Source organism: Oryctolagus cuniculus, chromosome 4 (genome assembly GCF_051225735.1).
Source record: "Oryctolagus cuniculus isolate XC-2025 breed Fujian yellow rabbit chromosome 4, ASM5122573v1, whole genome shotgun sequence".
NCBI lineage: Eukaryota > Metazoa > Chordata > Mammalia > Lagomorpha > Leporidae > Oryctolagus > Oryctolagus cuniculus.
The window spans coordinates 920,985-943,726 of NC_142870.1; the positions used below are offsets into that span (position 1 = coordinate 920,985).

Below are 22,742 nucleotides of genomic sequence, written 5' to 3' on the forward strand. Positions count from 1 at the left end.
ATCCTTAACAAATCCCAACAGTGCAGCTATAGCCCCTTTCCCAACCACACCCAATCCCACTCCACAGCAGCAGGGAGTGCTCCTCCAGCAACACGGACCTCCTGGGTGCAAGAAACCTCTTCCCTGGCTCTCTTGAGTCCTGCCCAAGTCTGCATCGCTGCCCCACTGCCGCAGGCCCTGAGTGGAACCCCACACAGGGTCTCCACACGCCCCACCCCTTTCCTGTACCCTGGAAGGCCCACTCTCCCCACCTCCGTCCCCAGAACTGCCTGCCCACCTCTGACTCAGCAACCGTCTCACAGCACAGCCTGAGTTAGCGCCTGTAACAGTCAGTGGGGAAAGTGGCAAAGAGAACGAGGCTGGGGGAAGGAAGCCGACAGAGGGGAGCAGTGGGGCACCGTGGCTCCAGGGGCAGGCCCAGCAAGGGCTCCTGAGGGCTCCATGCTGTTTGGGAGGCCTGGGGACAACTCCCAGGCAGGGGAAAGAGTCAGGGCAAAGGGCCTGAGGCACAGACCCCCTGAGGTCAGCATCCACGGCAGGGCAGGGCCCTGCAGACTGCCCCAGCCACGAGGACCTGCCTCATCCCTCTCCCTGTGGGCCTGCCGGGCCTGCCACGCCACCACACCTGCTCCCCTCCTCCCAGGGTGCTCCTGAGTGCTCACTGCAGGTCAGGTCTGCCTCAGGGGCTGCTTCCAGGAAGCCGAACCTGTGCTTGTGCATGGCGCCTTCACTCGGCACACCTGGAAGACGGGTCTGTGCTGAGCGCACCAACCGCTCATTCTTTTAATCATCGAGTCGCATTCTGCTACACACGCAGAACCCACAGCTCTTTCTGATCCGTCACTGAAGAGCAGCTGCACTGCTCCAGTGTGGCAGAGCTGGAGCAGCACACACCATTCTTGAGGGGACGCCGCCACCTGCCACGGCAGACGCTAGGGGTCGAACAGGCGGCTCACTGGCCGGCATTTGTTGAGCTTCTTGAGAAACTGCCGAACACCTTGCAGTGGCTGGATTATTTTACTTTCCTGTCAGCAGTGCACAAGGGTTCTAGCTTCTCCACACACACTCTGGCTTGGGTATAGTCAGGCCCTTTCACTTCAGCCACTCTAAGAGATGTGCCGTGTACCCAGCTGGCGGGCACAGCTGTGGTACAGGAACAGCAAGAACTGGGGACAGAAGCCCTCCCCACACCCCGCCTCTCTGGATGCATCTGTTCCACCCCCTCCTGTGGCAGAGGAGCCTGGGGAACGTGGCGGCTGCAACGGCTCACGTCTTGTACCTCCTGTCCAGGTTGGGACAGGCCCAGGTCAAGTCCGTAATGTGCGGAGGAAGGATGCTGGCTGCCTTGGTGTGAGCCACGCACTGGAGCTGGAGGTGAGGGGTCCTGAAGCCCAGACTCAACACAGGGACCCACGGCAGGGTGCAAAGTGTTGCCACAGGGTGGAGAAGGGCCGGCTGGAGCGTCTCCACTCCTCTTAGGGCAAAAGTAGGCTCCAGTGCTACCTCTGCTTATAAAAGCTCCCCAAGGATTCCCAGTGTTTGTTCTCTAATGCCAGGTTGGGAGGAGCTTGGGGGGATCGTAAGCCCATGTCCAGATGAAATCTCCACAAGCTTGAGTGCCCTTCCAGCAAGAACACCAGGGACATGCCCCTGCCGTGGGGACACTAGTGCCTGGAGTGTGGACGCCTGCCCCAAGGCTAAACGGTTCTTCTGTGAAGCACCAGCCCAGGCGCTTGCTGGGGAGACGGAGATATGGATTATACAAAACCAGGCCCCATCTCAGTGCTCTTGCCTGGGGCTGGTGCTGGACACCCTCAGAGAAGAGTGGCACTCAAAGAGGGTTAGGCGTTACGAGGCTACGGCTCTCTGGAAGACTGGAAAGAGTCCAGACAGTGCAGCCATGACGGAGGGTGACCTGGCCAAGCGCACCAGCTGAAAAAGCTGTTTGTAACCTTTAAGCCAGGAACTGCCTCTGCAGAAGAAAATCTCTCAAACGAAATAAAGAAAAGGGCGTATAGTCACGCCAACATGCATGCTGAATGGTGATGCGTCCACTGGCAACCCCTCAGACATGCCCATCTGAAAGACGAGGCGTCAGAGAGCTGCCTGCCCACGGGGTCCCCTCTGCTGCAGGCGGGGCCCGTTCCCTCCTTTCACTCTGTAGGTCTGAGCACACAGCCCCTACCCCAGTTTCACAGATGGGAGACCTGGGAGGGAAAAGGCTTTGCCCAAGGCATGTGGCTGAACGAGTCTCAGGGCCAGACAACCCCTGCACCTGTGCTCTCAGTGCCCACTGACAAGGAGGGGCCAGGCTTCTGCTTCTGGGAACTAGGGCAGAGGTGCGCTTTCCAATTCCTCCTCCTAAAGCAACCAAAGAAGCCTGGATGTTATGTAAACAGCAAACACAGGGAGACGGAAATGTTTAGGGCGGGCAGACCGGCGAGGGGCCAGGGGCTCAAGAAATAACACACTGGTGAATTCTCTGGGCTTTCTTCTTTTTTTTTTTTTTTTTTTTTTTTTATTTTTGACAGGCAGAGTGGACAGTGAGAGAGAGAGACAGAGAGAAAGGTCTTCCTTTGCCGTTGGTTCACCCTCCAATGGCCGCCACGGCCGGCGCGCTGCGGCCGGCGCACCGCGCTGATCCGATGGCAGGAGCCAGGAGCCAGGTGCTTTTCCTGGTCTCCCATGGGGTGCAGGGCCCAAGCACCTGGGCCATCCTCCACTGCACTCCCTAGCCACAGCAGAGGGCTGGCCTGGAAGAGGGGCAACCGGGACAGAATCCGGCGCCCCGACCGGGACTAGAACCCGGTGTGCCGGCGCCGCTAGGCGGAGGATTAGCCTAGTGAGCCGCGGCGCCGGCCCTGGGCTTTCTTCTTGATTTGCATTTCTCAGACTTGGAGGTGAAGAAGGTGGCAACTGGAAAGGCCAACAGGCATAGCCAAAACAGCCCCACTAGGAGTCCACTCTCTGGCCAAAGAATCTGGACAGGGACAGCCCATCAAGACTGTGGCTTTCAGACTACAGCTGCTCTGCTCCATCCAGGCAAGAAGGAGAAACGGCACCCCATCCAGAGAGCAAGGCCAAGGGAGAGCCTGGACCCTCCCTCCGGACCGTAGGGACACCCAACCACACGCCCGTGGTGGCGGAGAAGGCTGGGTAGGGGGCAGGGCTTCTCTGCAGGTGTCAGTGGGAGCCACGTGGAGAGCAGCTGTGAGGCAGACCTGTCCCTCCAAGGCTGTGAGCAGCAGGGGGCCCCGTGAGAGCCTTATCCAGCAATTCCCCCTCTCACCAGCAACACGGCGCACCCCCCCCCCCACCTGTGTGTGTCAAGAGGAGGCAACAACGCCCCTCCCTGAGGAGCAGTAGGGGAAAGGTCAGCCAAAACACTCTCATGACTCAAAGTGCCCAGGTTTCAACAGAAAGGCACCTGTCACACCGAGAACGCAGATCTCACACCAAGTGGAAGACGTCAACACCACCGTGAGAGATCCTGGAATTATCTGACCGAGTTCACGGCAGCCATCACAAATGAGGAAAAAAAAGATGGTTTCTCAGCAGAGAAGCCGAAAATTCTCACTCAACTAAAGCAGGAGACAGAAACCCAAATGGCAGTCACAGAACTGGGAAGCACAGGAGAGGAAAGAAGCAGGGAATTGTGGGACAGAACGGAAGTTACCCGACCTGGAAGACAGGAAGCAGGCGAGGAGCCTCAGGCCATGGCTGTGACGGGAGGTGCAACGCTCATGTTACCAAGAACAGGGCAAGGGGACAGGGCTGTGAGGAAGAGGGCAGCGCGGGAAGGGATTGCTTCCAGAGGGTGTCGCAGGAACAGGCTTCTCACGGCACCTTGCTCAGAGGGGGCCAGACCACCACCCTGGAGTCAGACTCGTGAGCCCACAACCTATGTCAATGCACACCCCACGCCTGAAGGGCCTTCCTGCTCTGCCTGCATCCTGCACACCCCTCTGCCCTGCAACCCTTGCTGCGAAAGCCCCGGCCAATGGGGGGCTTCTCAGGGAGGCATGTCCTCAGGGAACTTGCCTGTCACACGTAGAGTGCTCCTCTGAGCACTCCTGCTTGAGGCTGACCATCTGATGCCCTGAGCAAGTGCACCCCTGTGTCTGCTGGTAGGGAGAGGAAGTACTTGAAGAAATAATGGCCAAAATTTCCCAAATTTGGCAAAAGGTATAAGCCTACAGATCGAAAACCCCCTAGCAGGATAAACCCCAAGAAATCTGTAACTATGTGTCATAGCAAAACAACTAAAAAGCTAAAGAAAAAAATTCTGAAAGCAGCCAGGGGAGGAGAACAACTCAGTGACGGTGGGCTTCTCCGCATAGACCACGGAGGCTGGCGAGGGCCCCGGGCTCTCACGCTGAAAGGAAAGGGCCATGAGGCAGAACCCTACATCCAGGGAGGAAGGGCACGGAGGCGCTCCCGAGAATGAGTCTCCAGCAGCCCAGCCCTTGGAAAGCATCTCAAGGAAGTTCTCTGGGCCGAAATGAAATGAGAAAGAAGGAACCCTGGACTGCTGAGAAGCAAGATGCTGGAAGCAAAAATGCGAGTGAACGCAACAGACACGCATTCTACTCCCGAGTTTTCTGAATTGTCTAGAATGGCTGAAGTAAAAGCTACGGCACTCTGATGTGAATTGTATGTTTAAGAAATATTTAAGGGGCTGGCGGAGTGGTGTAGTGGGTGAAGCTGCCGTCTGCAACACCAGCATCCCATATGGGCAACTGGTTTGTGTCTCGGCTGCTCCAGTTCTGATCCAGTTCCCTATGGTGGCCTGGAAAAGCAATAGAGGATGGTCCAAGTGCTTGGGCCCCTGACCCATATGGGAGATCTGAAAGAAGCTCCTGGCTCCTGGCTTCAGCCTGGCTGGCCCAGCCCTGGTCATTGCAGCCTTCTGGGGAGCGAATCAGTGGATGGAAGATCTCTCTCTCTCTCTCTCTCTGTCTCTCCCTCTCTCTGACTTTCAAATAAATAAATAAATTTTAAAAAGGGAAAAAAGAAATATTTAAAACATTTATTTGAAAGGCAGAATTATATAGAAAGAGAGGGGGGAAAGACAGAGAGAGAGAGAGAGAGAGAGAGAGAGAGAGAATCTTCTATCCATTGGTTCACTCCCTAAATGGCAACAACAGCCAGGGCTGGGCCAGGCCAAAGCCAGGATCCAGAAGATTTATGATTTATCCATGTCTCCCACATGGGTGCAGGGACCCAAGGACTTGGGCCTCTTCTGCTACCTTCCTGGGTGCATTAGCAGGGATCCAGGTCAGAAGTAGAACAGCTGGGACTTGAACTGGAGCCCATATGGAATGCCAGCATGGCAGGCAGCAATTTTTTTTATTTTTATTTTTATTTTATTTATTTATTTATTTATTTTTGACAGGCAGAGTGGACAGTGAGAGAGAGAGACAGAGAGAAAGGTCTTCCTTTGCCGTTGGTTCACCCTCCAATGGCCGCCACGGCCGGCGCGCTGCGGCCGGCGCACCGCGCTGATCCGATGGCAGGAGCCAGGAGCCAGGTGCTTTTCCTGGTCTCCCATGGGGTGCAGGGCCCAAGCACTTGGGCCATCCTCCACTGCACTCCCTGGCCACAGCAGAGAGCTGGCCTGGAAGAGGGGCAACCGGGACAGAATCCGGCGCCCCAACCGGGACTAGAACCCGGTGTGCCGGCGCCGCAAGGCAGAGGATTAGCCTAGTGAGCCGCGGCGCTGGCCCGGCAGGCAGCAATTTTACCCATTGCACCACAACGCCAGTTCCAGAAATATTTAAACAATTATACTATCAATGGGAGAGGATGAAGAATTCTAAAGGGAGGTAAGGTTTCTGTCCTTCCCTCAGACTAGCAAATGCTGACAGCAGCAGAATTGATGCTATGTATGTGTATATGTAATGGAATACCCAGAGCAACCACTAAAAATAACCAAACTGTACAGAGACACACTCAAAAACATCATTAATCAAACTCAGAGGAATCAGAAATAGAGAGGACTGACAGGAAATGGCAGACTGAAGTCCTAACAACATAATTTCATATCAATGGCCTAGTAGGGAACAATGGAAAAACAGAGGTTAGCAGAGTGAATTAGAAAAACATGACCCGAACACTAACCGATAGAATAAATAAAGGGGAGAGTGATCCAACATGGGAAGTGAGATACTCAGCAGACTCATAGAATGGCAGATGTCCTAAATAGCACTCTGGCCTCAGAATCAGCCCTAAAGGCATTCGGATCTGGCTGAAAAGCCCATGAGAGTATTTCAGGCATGGAAAGCCAAGACACTCTGGCAAAAGATCTCTGTGAGTGAGATCTCAGTGGAAAGAACAGGTCTTCAAAGAAGGAGGTACCTTTCTCTGAAGGGAGGAGAGAACCTCCACTTTGACTATGACCTTGTCTAAACAAGATAAGAATCGGAGAACTCAGAGGGCTTCCATAGCCTTGGAAACTCATGACTGGAGCATAGGGAGATTACTGATGCCATAGACAGGAGTGTCAATTGGTAAAGTCAACAACAGGAGTCACTGTGCACTTACTCCTCATGTAGGATCTCTGTCCTTAATGTGCTGTGCATTGAGATTTAATGCTATAACGAGTACTCAAACAATATATTTCACTTTGTGTTTCTATGGGGGTGCAAACTGTTGAAATCTTTACTTAATGCATACTAAACTGATCCTCTGTAAAAAAAAAAAAAAAAAAAAGAAATTATCAACTCCCAACTTGACTCTCACTGGGATTAAACATGACAATAGGTCTGATCTGATTTCATCATCATTTAAAAAAAATCATCTATTATTTTTCACTTTATGTTTCTGTGTGGGAGCAAACTGTTGAAATCCTTACTTAATGTATACTAAGCTGATCTTCTGTATATTAAGATAATCGAAAATGAATCTTGATGTGAATGGAAGGGGAGAGGGAGTGGGAAAGGGGAGGGTTGTGGGTGGGAGGGACGGTATGGGGGGGGAAGCCATGGTAATCCATAATTCGTACTTTGGAAATTTATATTCATTAAATAAAAGTTAAAAAAAAAAAAAAAGAAAAACACAACCAATCACACGCTGTCCACAGAGCAACCGCACTGCTCAGAACACACCTTGGGGCAGGCGCTCCTCTTCAGCAGATGGCGCTGGACACCAACCTCAGAGCAGGGACAGAAACGGACTCAGAAGCGATTAAAGACTTAGACGTCCTGAACTGCAACTGTGAATCTACTAGAAGAAAACATGGGAGAACCTCAATGACGTTGGTGTGGCCAGTGACTTTTTTTTAATCTGACCTAAAAGCACAAGCCACAAAAGCAGAAATAGACAAATGGGGTTACAACCAATTAAAAAGCTTCTACACGGCAAATGAAACAGAGAAGAAAAAAACTGAGGATATGGGAGAAACTATCTGTAAGCCTTACTCTGGGTGTGTGGTTAACATTCAAAACATAGAAGGGACTCCAATAGCTCAACAGGAGGAAAATAAAGCTGGATTTAAAAATGGGTAAAGACTATATAAATAGATATCCCTCAAAGGAAGATATTTGAATGGTGAACAGCATTCATCATTGGGCAAATGGAAATTAACACTGCAGCACGCCTATTAGAATGGCTATTATAAAAACGCTGGAAGATACAAGTGCTGGCAGGGATGTGGAGAAAAGGCATTGCTTGCACACTGTTGGTGAGAATGACTGTTGGAACAGCCATTGCAGAAAACAGTGCAGCGGGGCACAGCACTGTGCTGCCGTGGGCTGGGCCTCCGCCTGTGGCGCCAGAATCGCATATGGGCACCAGTTCTTGTCCCCTCTGATCCTCTTCTGACCCAGCTCTCTACTTACAGTCTGGGAAAGCAGTAGAGGATGGTCCCAGTGCTTGGGTCCGTGCACCTACCTTGGAGACCTGGAAAGCTCCTGGCTCCTGCTTCAGATGGCCCAGCTCTGGCTGTTGTGGCCATCTGGGGAGTGAACCAGCGAATAGAAGACCTTTCTGTCTGTCTCTTCCTCTCTCTGTAATTCTGCCTCTCAAATAAATAAATAAAATCTAAAAAAGGAAAACAGTGTAGTGGTTCCTCAGACAGTTAAACACAGAATCACCGTGGGAGGCAGTAACTCCACTTCTGGTGTGCGCCCTGCAGAACGGAGCCAGTGTGCTGAAGAGACGCCTGCACGCCCATGTTCACTGCAGCACTATCGACAAAAGCTCAGACTGAATGAACTTGAGTGTGCACCAACGGATAAAGGGATAAGGAAAATGTGTTTACATGCACATAATGGAACATTATTCAGCCATAAAAAGAATGAAATCCTGTCATTTGTAACAACCTGAATGAACCTAGAGGATATTAAGTCTAATAAATGAGGCCCAAATAGATCCACTGCATGATCTCACTTCTATGTGAATCCAACAAAGTCTGATTCACAGAAGCTGCGTGCAGAATGGTGGTTGGCAGGGCCGAGGGCGGGTGGAGAGGAGATGGGGAGGTGTTGGCTAGAGTCCGATGTTTCCATACAGAACATCCTGCACAACACAGTGACTACTGTGACAGCATCACCAAAATACGAAACACTGAGATGATGAGTACTCAGCGGACTGAACCACTGCATGCAGCCTCTCCCCGCCCCCACACAAACAGAACTCAGCAGCATAAAAAGAATGCAACATTTTAATCGTCTTTCCAGTATTTAAAACTCGATCACTGTAATCTACTATTCTACACTACAGAAGAAAAACTGTGCGGTCCTCTTCAGCACGGGCAGAAAAGCATTTAACACAACTCAATACCTATTCATGATTTAAAAAAACTGAACATAAAAAAACCTCGGGGGCCAGTGTGAGGCACAGAGGGTTAAGTCGTCACCCATATGGGTGCCCCAGAGTGACTGGTTGGTGCCCCAGCTGCGGCACTTCTGATCTGCTTCCCTGCTAATAAGCCTAGGAAAGCAGCAGAGGGTGCTCAAGTGCTTGGACCCCTGTGTCCAAGTGGGAGACCCAGATGAAGCTCCTGGCTTCTGGGTTTGGCCTAGTCCAGTCCTAGCCATTGTGGCCATGTGGGGAGTGAACTAGCTGGTAGAAGATCTCTCTCTCTCTCTGCCTCTCCCTCTCTCTAACACTGCCTTTTAAATAAATAAATAAATCTTTAAAAAAAAAAAAGATAGTAAAGAAAACCACTCTCTGTGGCCCCACTGGACACCGTCCCATGGCATTCTTTCCTGGAACACGTGGCTGAGGCAAGTCGGTTTCAGAACCACGTGGACCATTCCCCTTCTGAAACGCTTGTGTCCCTTTCCCCTCCTTGTAAGTCAGTCCGGGAACAAGGCTCTGGCCGAGTGCCCCAGGCCTCATCTGCCCCTCAGTCAGCTCCTCACTCCACCCACCCATCGCCTCAGGGCCTGTTGGAGAGCCCCTGACCCTACTTGGTCCTACTACAATCATCTAATGCCCTCCCCAAACCCCTGCCCAAGTGAGGGCAGAGGGCACACTCTGTCTTGGTGTTGCTGTAACAAAACTTCCCAGGCTGGCCTGTCATAAATAAGTGAGGCTTTTTGGCTCATGGGCCTGGTGGCTGGAGGCTCCACACAACATGGCACTGGTCCCCAGTTGCATCACAGCGCAGTACAGAAACAGAAAGGGAACTGGCTGCATGCACAAGGGGTCACATGTGTGGGGTGTCCTTATTTTACAATATCCTGCTTCTGTGAGAACTTGCTCTCTCTGTGGGATCTGTGTCAGTCCCTGTCAAGGGCAGGCAGCAGGCCCCTCATGTCCTATCTCGTAACAGTCCTACCACCTCAACAAAGCCACACTGGGACCAAGCCACCAGCACAGGGACCTCTGGGATACAAACCACATCCACACCGCAGCAGCCTCCTCCACGCGCCACTGAATGCATCACTCTTAGCAGCACTCCTGGCCCTCAAGAGGAGGCTCAGCACATGGATAAGCATTAGACAAATACACAGTGAGCACTGAGTCCAGCCCAGTGTCCTTACAGAGCACTCTGAAGTCAGAACTCAGTAATTTCTAAACATGATTCTCATGAATGTTTGACATTATACAGTCAGCGCTCCACACCAGAGGCTTGTGCACCTGCAGTTAACCAACAACATCCTCAAAATATTTAGAAGAGAAATTCCAGAAGCCTCCACAAAGCAAAAGATGAATGTGCCACACCTGCAACACAATGCCGAACCCACTGGAATTAAGCGGCTTGTGGCACCCCCGTGCAGTCCTGCCGCTGCACACACACAGCTCTGCACACGTGCTCCCCTCACGTGTGGCTTGTGTTCTGCTTGCTTGGGCCTGTGATAGCTGTGACTGCACTGAACACATACAGGCATTTTTTCTTGCCATTATTTCCTAGACAGTACAGTGTGACAACCACTGACATAGCATTTACATTATGTCAGGTACTATAAGTGATCCAGATACGATCTAATGTGCGCATGAGAGGATGTGCGTAGGCCACATGCGAAGACTTGTCTTAGGCCATTTTCTCAAGGGTCTTGAGCACCTGTGGACTGTGTTGTCTGTGGGGTCCTGGGACCAACCCCCCCAGATATCATGAGGCAACAGTGTTTCCATCTCCCCAGCCCACTCACCTGTCCAGTCATCACTGAGGACCTGCTAACTAGGAGCTGCTGTGTGCTGGACTCACAATGCAGGAGTCAGAGACCCAGAAGGGGGGGCTGCGCATGGCCATTGGCAGGTCCAGGACCCTGTGTTCCATGGCCACCATCCACTGAGGCCCAGGCTGGTTCCCAGCCAGCCAGGGAGGGATCTGCAGTCAGCGCAGTTGACAACAAACTTGCAAGTCCACCAGTCACCAAAAGAGGGCAGAGTGGACACATGTATAAAAGAATGCACCTGATTAATGCCAAAAAAAAAAAAAAAGAAAGAAATAAAATAAATAAAAGAAAAAAAATACCATGAAAACAGAATGAAGTTCCTACACAGTAAGGCAAAAACACATAAAGAAGTGCCACAATCTTTAAAGTTCTTAGAGAATGTAACTGTTTTGTCTTGCTCTTCCAGAGGCTTAGCCCAGTCCCTCGTCTCATGGCCTCTGGCCTTTCTTCATTCTCTCTGGTTTCTGCTGGTCTGGGCTCCTTCCCCTTCTCTGCCCCTTCGCCTCGCTCCTTCTTCCCTTTCTTCAGGTGGACGCTGAGGTCACTGTTTGGAGACCTTTCTTATTTTCTCTTTCAGATTTATTTACTTACTTGTTTTGAAAGGCAGAGCATAGGATATGGAGGGTGGAGCCAGGGGAGGGAGGACACACACACACACACACACACACACATCTGCTGTTTAACTCTCTAAATGTCCTGCAAGATCCAGGGCTGGGCCAGGCCAACGCCAGGAGTCCGGAACTCCATCCTGGTCTCTCATACTGGTGGCAGGGGCCCAAGCGCGTCTCAGGCATAGCAGCAGGAAGCTGGATCTGAAGGGGAGCAGCTGGGACTCAAATCTGCCCTCCAATGTGGGATGTCGGCGTTGTGGGCCCCATCTTTCTTTTCTGAAGGAAGTATTTCATGTGACCAGACCCCTGATTCACTCATATCCTACAAATTCTGGTACATTCTTTCTCTATATCATCTCTCGGTTCAAACTACTTTGTAATTTCCTTTCAGTTTCGTCTTTGACCACCATGCATTGTTTAGAGGGTGTATTTTGATTTGCAACCCCTTATCATTTTCGCATTACCTTTGGTTACCAATTTATAGTTTAATTCTGCTCTTGTCAGAAAATATACTTTGAATGATTTCAATTATATTACACTTGTCTGGCTTTTACTTCTTTACATGGAACGTGGTATACTTTGGTGACTCCCAAGTGCACATAGGTGACATGTGTTGTGTTGTCTGCCGTCCCAAGGGCTCTGAGGCCCGCCTCTTACTCTCCAGCTTGCACTGTCTATACTGACTGGTCTGTCTTCAGGTTCTCTGGCTGTCCTATTGTTACTGAGAGCACACAGTACATGGTTTCCTTTTGGTCAGTCCATTTTCCAGTTCCAAAATTTACACTAAAAATATTTTGTTTTCCCACTCCTGTTCTAGGGGGTGGTGACAGCAGCTGCTCTAGGCGTCCATCTGACTATTACACCATGTAGGTCACTGCGGGGTGGCCCCTGTTGATTCTTCTCCCTCTGGGGAGGTTGGGATGTCTTGGGTCTCCAGATGTTGAACGTGGACAATGGACTGTCCCCAGGACATTCTGAATATTATTCTGACAGTAATTATTGCCTAAATCTCATATAAAATGCTATTTTTATTGTATCAGGCAACAGTTACATTTAGTTGGTTCCAAAGCCTTCTGATCTGAAGCCCCAGTGTTGCTTCAGTTGGAGAGCTTCTGTGGTAATATCTGTCCCGGGTGTGCCAGCCAGTGTCCAGATGAGCCTGAGGGTTGCTGCATGCAGCCCTCCACTGGCCGTGCCCCGTAGTTCACACACACACTGTGAGGTCACTTTCACAAGTGCTCTCTCCTCTGCTTTTTCTCCAGTGCTTTTTGGCATCCAGGGGCTCTTCTTCTGGCTTGTCCTTGGTAGGAACCAGGGCCTCGTTCTGTCACCACGCCACACACTTCCTCTACTGTGCTGCCTCCAGAACCAGCTGGGAGAGGGCAGAGCCAGAGAGCAGTAGCACGAGGACCCCGTGCTCTGGGCTCCGTTCCACGGGATGGAGAGGCAGCTTCTCCATCCGTGCTTCAGGCCTGCCTGGTTGCTACCATCTGCAACGCCCCCACAAGAGCGCCTGGGGGCTGGGGTGAGACAGAACTTAAAAAAGAGAACTAAAGCCAGCTGGCAGCTGTCCCTCTCTGTCTGGAAACATGGATGCCAACAAAGTCCTTCTCTCAGACTCATGCGTCTGTACAGCACGCCCTTTCACTCTGTCTTTGAGTCCAGGCTAAGGGACAGTGGTCAGGAATGGACTCTCCTGGCTGGGACTGCGTCTGCTCGCTACAGCTGCCTTCTCAGAGTCCATATCTGTGCCTAAGTTCCAGCTGTGACTCTGAGAGGGACAAAGTGGTAGACGCTCACCACATTCTGATCAGAACAGAAACTTCACTTAAGTTTTTCTGTTGACGAAACTGGGGAAATCTGTTTATAACCAGTACCACTGTATCGAAATTCATCCTTTTTTAAAGAATATTATTCCAATCAACAAAATGCAGTAAAACAAACACTGTCATGGCAAGGACTGGCGAGAGCTAAGCAGCCACAGCAGTCCCGTGCACATGTCCACATGCGCTTACACGCACGAAACCACTCGGTCCTCATGTACCAGGGGCCAGTGTGTCCCTACTCTATACGTGGGAGTCAGCTGCTGCAACCAGGCCATGACACGGACTCCAGCCAAACCCACGCTGTGACCACTGCAGCACTAAAGCACACTGTACTTTCATGCCAGACAGAAACAAAAGGAAACGGCGTCTGCTTCCGATTTTAAGAGCGCCTGAGCAGGAAGTCTTTTTCCTGGGAGGAGGCAAACACACTAGCTGCAGTCACAGCCAGCAGACACACTCCCTGGGCTCCCTCCAGCAGGGCAGGCAGCACAAGTCCTGCCAACACACGGCACCTGTGGCCACGCAGCTGGGTCAAGGCCGACGGTTCTGGCCATGGCCTCATTAGCTGTGCTCTGTCCAGAGCTGCACTGAGGACCTCAGCTGTCTGGATGGGACCAGAGGGCGGAGAGCTCAGCCTTGACGCATCGTGTTTAACAGCTCGGTGCCTGCATCAGGCGCACGGGGCCAGGGCAGCAGAAATGCCAGGGCTGATTAGCTGCTCCACTCCCCCGGAGAGATACAGAGCACACACATGTCCTCAAGGCCACCCAGGGAAGGGAAGAGCTCTGTAATTTAATGTCTTGCCAGCCACAGTTAGCATTACAAAGACATCCGGGCTTATCCAGCCCTGATTTCAGTGAGCATTCTGCACAGCACGCTCCCCTGTCACTCAAGTGTCAAGACAGACAAAGAGTGATGGGGCCGGTGCCTGTGACCTCTCCCCTCCCCTCCCTGCTCTGGAGGCTGCGGCACGTGCCTGGGACCTGCCAAGCTTCTCTCTCTCTGTGCTGGTCCAGGCTTCCCTCCTTGCTGCTTTGTCTCAGTCCTAGCTCTGGGGAAGAGTGCCCAGGGTTCTAGCATGCAATCATGACAGAATGTACCTCTTAGAAATGTCCAAACTACTTCAACTACAGTCACACACCACACAACGATGGACTGCAGATACACGATGGAGGTCCCTTATGATGGTAACAGAGTGGACAAACTCCCAGGGCCTAGTGGCGCTGTAGCTGTGGTTCTGCCCCAGCTCCACAGACGACTCATGTTTGTGCAATGCCAGTGTGAACAGATGCACTTTACTGCTGACCCCACAAAGCACAGCCAAACAACTGTGCATACTACCTAACACTTGATAACCAAGGGCCTCATCAGCTTTTTTTTTTAATTATTATTTGACAGTCAGAGTTAGATAGTGAGAGAGAGACAGAGAGAAAGGTCTTCCTTTTTGCCGTTGGTTCACCCTCCAATGGCCGCCGCGGCCGGCGCACTGTGCTGATCCGAAGCCAGGAGCCAGGTGCTTCTCCTGGTCTCCCATGTGGGTGCAGGGCCCAAGCACTTGGGCATCCTCCACTGCAGTCCCGGGCCACAGCAGAGAGCTGGCCTGGAAGAGGGGCAACCAGGACAGAATCCAGCGCCCCGACCGGGACCAGAACCTGGGGTGCCGACGCCGCAGGTGGAGGATTAGCCTATTGAGCCACGGCGCCAGCCCCCTCATTAGCTTTTTATCATGAGCGTATATTCCTTCTACTGATACAAATCTAAGTTCACTGTGAGACAAGAGGCTGTGCCATGTGGGCAGCAGCCATGCACGAGAGGCGTCCAGTGCCTGGCCTCCCCCATCCAGGCTCAAGAAAGCGCCCTGAGTCTGCACAAGAGAAGTGCCCGGAGCGCACCCCGTCACTGACCAAGTGTGCCCATGCGTATTTCAAGGTGGATAGTACTTCCAAGACAGCGACAGGCGAGGTCCTCCTGAGAGCTAAGTGGAGTCCTGGCTCTGACACAGAGCAGTGCGTGGACCTGCACACTCTGAGGTTGCAGGTGCAGGAGCCTGTCTGCAGGCTTTGCCTGTGCCTGCACATGGCAGCTTCTCCATCTGAGCGCATGTTTTGTCTACCAAAGGCTTCTGCTCACAATGGGAGGCTGACCAAAGCAGAGGCCCCTGTTGGCCCATAAAGAGAATTCAAGAAAGCCTTCCCCGTGCTACTCCTCTTGGCTCAATTGTCCCCAGCACTAGGGACACAGGATGGAGGGACATAGCCATCATGCTCAGGTGGCTCATAGTTGGTGGGGAAATCAGACTGTGGGCTGTGACAGCTGGAAACCTACTTGGTCAAGGTCTCTCTCTTGTCCCTCAGACCCAGCCTCCATAGTTGAAACACCCACAGGTGAAAGTAAGAGTTCAGCTCTCTTGGAAAAAAAGTCAAGGAGAGCTTCCTTGTGTTGGAGGCTCAGTGAGACAGAGGGACAGGCTGGGATGGGCCCAGCCCTGCCTCTGCTCTGGGAGAGCACTCAGGACATGCAGGACAAGGAGGGTCGTCAGCCTGACTGTTGCTAGCAGGTGTCTTGAGGCCAGCAGGGGAGTCAGACACACGTGGAGCCCACCCAGGAGTCCGGCTGACTAACAGACTTGGTGCTTACAGTAGCTTGAGTTTTCTGATGCTGTGTGATTTGACCCAACGCACAGAGCAGTGAAAAGCAATGGCAAGGAGCCCTGCATGTTGACCCCAAGAAGCCACATCTGGAACAACGGCCAAGGCGTGTGGTTGAGGGTCACTGAGGACTCATGTTGAGCCCCGCCCAGCCCACTGGCCAGCAGCGACGAGGCGTGGTTCAGGACGGGCTGCAGGGAAGGCCCTGAGTAGTCAGCAGACTCGCTCCCTGTGGTGCAAGAAAGCGCTGAGTTGGAGATTACCACAGCTGCTCAAGGTTGGTAACCTACTTTGTGACAGGCCTCCCAGGGGCCCCCGTGGAGCTGTGCCTCCTGGCCGTGGCTGTCTGTGTACTCCCACGGCAAACCTGCCTCTGCACACATCACTGAGTGTGCACTCTCCGAATTTCTGGGTCCCCTGTAGGGCTTCTCCTCTGGGGAACTGGAGTGTATACTGAGTGCTTCCCACTGGAAAAGGGAGCACCCCTGCTGATGCGGGAGAGGCCAGCAAGGAGGAGAAAAGCACACAAGCTGTGAGCAGGCACACAAAGCCCAGGACTGCAGAGTGGCAGACGGGATGGGCCAACACGCACAGGAGCTGCGCCCCTCTATGCCAGCCAACATCAGAAGACGAAATTCTAAAAAAGGATACCACTTACAAGAACATTGAGACATTTCAGAGTTAGGACAAATCCAGCAGAAGATGTGTAAATATCTACGGAGAGAACCATGAAACACTATCAAGTGCAACTCAGGAATTAGAAACGTCCACTGCTCCTAGAACTGAACACTCTATAACTAAAGATGCTAACTCTCCCCAGCTGGTCTACCTGACTCACGTCTACAGACAGCTGACTTTCAAATGTGTGTGCAAATTCCTCGGGCCAAGAACAGCCTGAGGGACAGGAACGAAGCAAGGAGCTGTTTCCCAGTGAGGCAGACACGGGCGGCTGTGACTCAGTCCTGCGAGGACAGCAGAGCGGAGCCGCGGAATTCGGTGGAAAGGCAGCCACGTGGAGGAGCACAGGATGGTCTCCTCCATGACACTGCCAGGCCCACCGGGCCAGCAGGTGGGAGCAGTGACACATGGGCCCCTGCATCCATGGCTCCTCAAAATCAATTCCAGGGGGACTTTTCCTTCCATGGAAACGGGTCACAGGGACACCTCATGAGAAGCAGTGCAGGAGGGCAGACGGTCTAGACACACAGGCTCTGTCAGGCAGGCTGCAGTGACCAGCCCCACTGGAATGACCACGTCCTGGCACTAGACACCATGAGGGAGGGAGGGAGTGGCCCACCAAGCGGGACATGTGTGCAGCTCAGGTAACCACGGGCTCCTGCCCAGAGAGGCAGGGACATCCTTGACGGGCACCTCCAGAAAGGAATGTCTGCACGGCCGACAGATGCATCAAGAGGCAGTCGGCCTCCTTAGTGGGAAATGCAATTAAAGTCACAGTGCACAGCACCACACACCCACCACCATGGCTAAAACACCACAAAAAAACCAACAGAGACCACCAGAGAGCACAGGGAGCCACTGGAACACCTGTTCCCCACTCGCCTGCATTTCACTGGGCACATCTCTGGGAAAGTAGTTCAGTAGGCCCAATACAGTGGCTCATTCTAACATTCTGAATCGAATCTTAACCAGGAGATCAGCAGTATATATGAAGACAAATACTACTCCATATCTCAATAGAGTTCATGTTCAGAATGGATGGAAAATGTAGTATCAGCAATTCTGTCAATATAATAAATACAAGTCAAAGCCAGTATTATACAATTAATGCTAATACAAAACACGAGTGTTCATGATGTGCCAGGCGAGGAAGGGACTACAAGGTGTCTGGGGACATGACACAGCCACACAGTCAGGCAAGGGGCAGCAGGACTGGAGCCCTGGGGAGCGCTGCAGGTGTGGCTCTTCCCACAGAGGCTGGAAAGGCACGGTGCGCGGTGCGCAGTGTGCAGCCCACAGACCAGTCCCAGGTAAGAGCAAACAGTCAGGACCAGAAGGAAACAGCTTAGGGAAGGTAAAGGCAATTTAAAGAATGAAAGCAGAGCACGGCTGCAGGTCTGCTCCCGCACTGCCCTGGGTGGGCAGAGTGAGCAGAGCTCTGAACTCAGCTTCCATCACACAGAGCCACGGTCCTACCTCAGAGGGCACTTTGAACAAAAACAGCAAGAAAGGGCATTGCCCTGCGGGCACGGAAAGCAGAGGAGCTCTTATTAAATATGACAAAAACTTTTTAAAGAGTTTTATTTGTTTTTATTTATTTGAAGGCAGAGTGACAGAGACTGAGAGAGATCTCCTATCTGTTGGTTCAATCGTCAAATGTCTGCAACAGCCAGGGCTGGGCCAAGGTGAAGTCAGGAGTGTGGACTCCATCTGTGTCTTCCACGTGTGTGCAGGGATCCAAGACTGGAGCCACCACCTGCTGCCTCCCAGGGTGCACACCGGCACTCCATCGTGGGCTGTGGTGACCGAGTGGCAGCTGAACCACTGTGCCACACCTGCCCCAGGAGACTTTGGAGTAAAAATAAAACCCAACTGGTCAAGAAAGAAAGGGCTCTGGCTGATGCCACACTGTGCCAGGAAACCTTGTCCTGAGCAGTGACTTCACCCCTCACACCCGCACCCCCAGTCTTAGGGCTCGTGGACGGCATTGTGCCGGCAACGTCGGAGGCAAGGCCGAGGGGCACCTCCCGCCTGACACGAGCGCACTCTCTGGGGCCCTGCGGCACCCTTCTATCTCAGGACACTGACAAATGGCATCTGTTAGAAGTAAAGCAAAATACTTTCTTAAAAAAAGATAAGCAAAATTAACTAAAACTCTTCAGAATCTTCCCAAATGAAAGAAAGAAATAAAAGAGGAAAGATAAACACAGTAAACATGAGTAAAACTTTAAAGGGAATAAAAATACAAGTAATTCAAGGAAAATACATGATATCAAAAATAGTTCAAAATAGAAAAGATCTATAAGGGTTAAGAAGATACAGAGATGGGGTCAGCACTGTGACATAGTGGGCTAGGCATCCACCTGCGGCACTGGCATCCCATAGGGGTGCCGGTTCATATCTCAGCTCCTCCCCTTCTGATCCAGCTCTCTTCTTATGGTCTGGGGAAGCAGTGGAGGATGGCCAAGTGCCTGGGCCCTTGTACCCACATGGGAGACTCGCATGAAGCTGCTGGCTCCTGACTTGAGATTTGCCCACCTCTGGCCACTAAGGCCATTTGGGGAGTGAGCCAGCAGATGGAAGACCTTTCTCTCTGTCTCTCCTCTGTTAACTTACCTCAGGAAGGAAGGAAGGAAGGAAGGAAGGAAGGAAGGAAGGAAGGAAGGAAGGAAGGAAGGAAGGAAGGAAGGAAGGAAGGAAGGAAGGAAGGAAGGAAGGAAGGAAGGAAGGAAGGAAGGAAGGAAGGAAGGAAGGAAGGAAGGAAGGAAGGAAGGAAGGAAGGAAGGAAGGAAGGAAGGAAGGAAGGAAGGAAGGAAGGAAGGAAGGAAGGAAGGAAGGAAGGAAGGAAGGAAGGAAGGAAGGAAGGAAGGAAGGAAGGAAGGAAGGAAGGAAGGAAGGAAGGAAGGAAGGAAGGAAGGAAGGAAGGAAGGAAGGAAGGAAGGAAGGAAGGAAGGAAGGAAGGAAGGAAGGAAGGAAGGAAGGAAGGAAGGAAGGAAGGAAGGAGAGAAGAAAGGAAGGAAGGGAGGAAGGGAGGGAGGGAGGGAGGGAGAGAGAAGGAAAATACTGACATAAAAGCAGAGAACAAAGAATTAAATTAACAAAAATAAATTTAGACAAAAAAAAGCAGAAAAAGAAGGATAAGAAGCGAGAAAAGACTAGAAAATTAAAGTTTAAAGTGTGACTAAGAGCTACAAAAAGTCTGATTAAAAAGCCAAAAATGCCATGAGTCAGCTGTTGAACCTGGCACCTCTGATTTGAATTCTGCCTGTGGGAGGCTGTCACCATGGGCTTGGTGACATGTTCAATGATCCACAAAGATCCAAGCAATGGTGAGGACTGCTGAGGCAGGTGGCACAGATGTGGGGCAGGCCATCCGTCAGCCAGGAATTCCCCAGGCCCACTGCCCTCTAACCCACCCAAATCCCCACACCAGTCTGCAGCAGGTGTGGGTCTGCTGTGGTGCCGGGGCTGAGCACACACGTGCACATACACCATCAGTGTCCTAGAGGCTGCTGCTCCAGTCATCCTGGCACCACCACTCCACACGCTGTGCACCTTGCACAAGCATGCCCTAGGTCGCAGCCGCCTGCAAGGAGTCCACAGGGCCCAGGAGAGGAGCTAAGGCTGACCCCGGGGGCCTGAAGCTCCTGGTGGAGTCCCAGCTTGGCAGACTCAGGAGGAGACTGAGGAAGGGTGGTGGGCACGGTTCTCATACCACTGTGGCCACAGTGATGGTGCTGACCCTGGCCGGATGCTCCGGATTAGAGTTAATCCCCAGCAACAGCAGAATCCCAAAGATCACTGCGACTTTAATCCCCTGATGGCCTGTTAATCCCCAACCTCATAGCCGCCAGCCTCTTTCAATTTATTTCGATTTTTTTTTAAATTACAGCGTATGGGTTGGAGAAAGATACAAATATGTGTGACAAAGACAGCCTCTGTCTTTATGCCTCCTGAAATGCAAACATGGATTTATGGACACACTGCACAGCATAACCAATACAACAAGCCAGCCCTGAACGTCCGAATCCTTGAGCTGGGTCTACTGAACTCTGCCAGAAGAGAGGGGCTGCGCCAGCTTCATCAGATGGGGCACAGCTGTGGTTGTGGAGCTGAAAGACAGGCTTTGGCCAAGCTGTTCCAGGCTGATCCCCCAACCCTGCAGGGCTCCCTGCCAGTACACCTGGGGCAGCAATCCTGACTCAAGTGATGATGGCCACCCTGACCCCTTCCCTGAAGTTCACCTGACCAGGGTCTCTGGTCATGGGGGACTACACATCTGGGACAGTGAGAGTGATTTTGGGGCCTGGTCAGGAGGCAGCCCCAAGAATAGGCTAGCAGGAGTGCCCGCTGCCAGTGCTTCTGCCCCACCTCACCAGCTGTGGACTCATCCATACTCCGCATGCCACTCATGCTCGTGGAATCTAAACCTTTAAAAGTCAAATGCACACATTTAAAAGAATTGCAGAATCCTTTCTGAAACAAAAAAATAACAAAATTAAAAGGCAACACAAATGCCCGCTGCACTCTCCGGCTGGAATTCAGGCCAGCGCCCAGGAATGGGCAGCAAGGAAGCAGGACCCCAGAGGCATGGGCAACCACGCAGCACAGGAGGGGACAATGCAGCCCTGGGCTCCCTGTGTTGCTGGGCCCTCAGCATTTCCAAACACAAAGGCACACCACCTTTCAGTGCACACAAATACTGCACTGTGTGTGTTCTGTTTCGGTTTTAAATTACAGGCATAATCTATAGGCGGTACAACACACAAAGGTGAAGTGTAGAAGTTTGATTTTCACACAGGCAGCCATCATGTGACCTCTGATTTATGACACGGAACATTCCACACCCCAGAGCCTGGCGCCCCTGGCTCACTGCCAGTACCCGCTGCTGCTTGCCTAGCACCACCGCACCTCCTGCGGCTTTGCCAGGTCTCTGTGTCCGGCGTCTCTGACTCAAAGTGCCATGTCTGAGGCTCATTCTCGCTGTTGTATGGAAGGGGGTGGGTCCTTCTTACGATTACTTGTCCTACCGTGGAGGGTTTCACGGCGCACGCATGGTGGCACCTGGTCGGTCTGTTCTACCAATGGCATCAGCGGCTGCCAGGCTGGGGCTGAGGAAAGAAGCTGCTGTGTGAGGGCAGCAGCAGGGCCCCTTGCCGCCTCAGCAGGACTTTCTGTCTTCATTGCAGCCCACTCGGGGGCTGCGGCAGCCAGCCCTCAGCCCTGCTAGCCCGAGGGAAAACCCCTACTGTACACACGTGAAGGTTTGGAGGGACCCCTAGAGCAAGACCTGCCAAGTCAGGGTGGGCTTAACCCGCGGGTGGACGTGGCTAAAACGCCTTCCACACAAAGCTTCACGGCCGCACCTGCCCAGTCAGCTCTCCAGGTGTCTCCTGGATTGCCCACTCCCATTCTGGGTTCCTTAAGAACTGCACATTTGGGGCCAGTGCTGATGTGGCAGGTAAAGCCGCCACCTGAAACACCAGCAGCCCCTACGGGTGCCAGTTTGAGTCTCGGCTGCTCCACTTTTGATCCAGCTCCCTGCTAATGTGCCTGGGAAAGCGACAGAGGATAGCCCAAATCCTTGCACCCCTGCACCCACCTGGGACACCAGGAGGAAGCTCCTGGCTCCTAGCTGTGGTCTGGCCAGTCCTGGCCCTTGTGGCCATTTGGGGAGTGAACCAGTGGCTCTCTTTGTGCCTCGCCTCTCCTTCTCTGTGACTCTTTCAAACAAACAAAGAAATAAGGAAATCAACCTACAGAGAAGGAACAGCACCCTTATCTGCCCGGGTTGCTATGCTCACACTGACTGTTGGCTGTTGCTGCTGTGGCTGCCTTGTCTTATGACTGGCAGTGTGTGCACCGCGCTGGCCTGACATCCCTTGGCTGCAGTGTTTCCTGGCCTGCTGGGGTGTGTGCTTGGCTGGGAACACCCTCCACACCAAAAATATCTATTTTTTAGAATCAACACACATTTTCCACACCTTTAGTCCATTACTCCACCACAAGTACGTGTCTAGTTCATATGAGGTCAAGTTCTAAATTCTGTGGTTTTATTAGATACCTAACTGACCAAACACCACTTACTGAAAAATCTCTGTATTTGTAGTGATTTAAATATTATTACACAAAACAAAGCAAAACCAGCCCAGCACCCCAGGTCTGTTCTCTTCAACTTGGATGCCTGCCCAATTTTTTAAAAAAAATTATTTATTTTTTTGAAAGCCAGAGTTACACAGAGAGGAGAGGCAGAGAGAGAGAGAGAGAGAGAGAGAGAGCGAGAGCGAGCAAGCAAGCGAAAGCGAGCCTGCCCAGTGTTTTAACGGTTCTTGCTCAAGGGTACCGTCTGTCTAT

At 52.1% G+C, this 22,742-nt stretch overlaps 1 protein-coding gene across 21 annotated transcripts in view; it reads right to left on the reverse strand.

The window, feature by feature from the left end:
- The window catches only part of PCBP3 (poly(rC) binding protein 3), a 286,502-nt gene that overhangs the window by 38,564 nt on the left and 225,196 nt on the right, over window positions 1-22,742 (reverse strand). Inside the window, exon 1 of one of the 21 annotated variants that reach the window (XM_089330455.1) lies at window positions 7,107-7,231. The exons of the other annotated variants lie outside the window; for them this stretch is intronic. The gene's annotated coding sequence lies outside the window, so the exon portion shown is untranslated. Of the gene's footprint in view, window positions 1-7,106; window positions 7,232-22,742 lie in introns of those variants that run through there. 21 annotated transcript variants of the gene reach the window in all.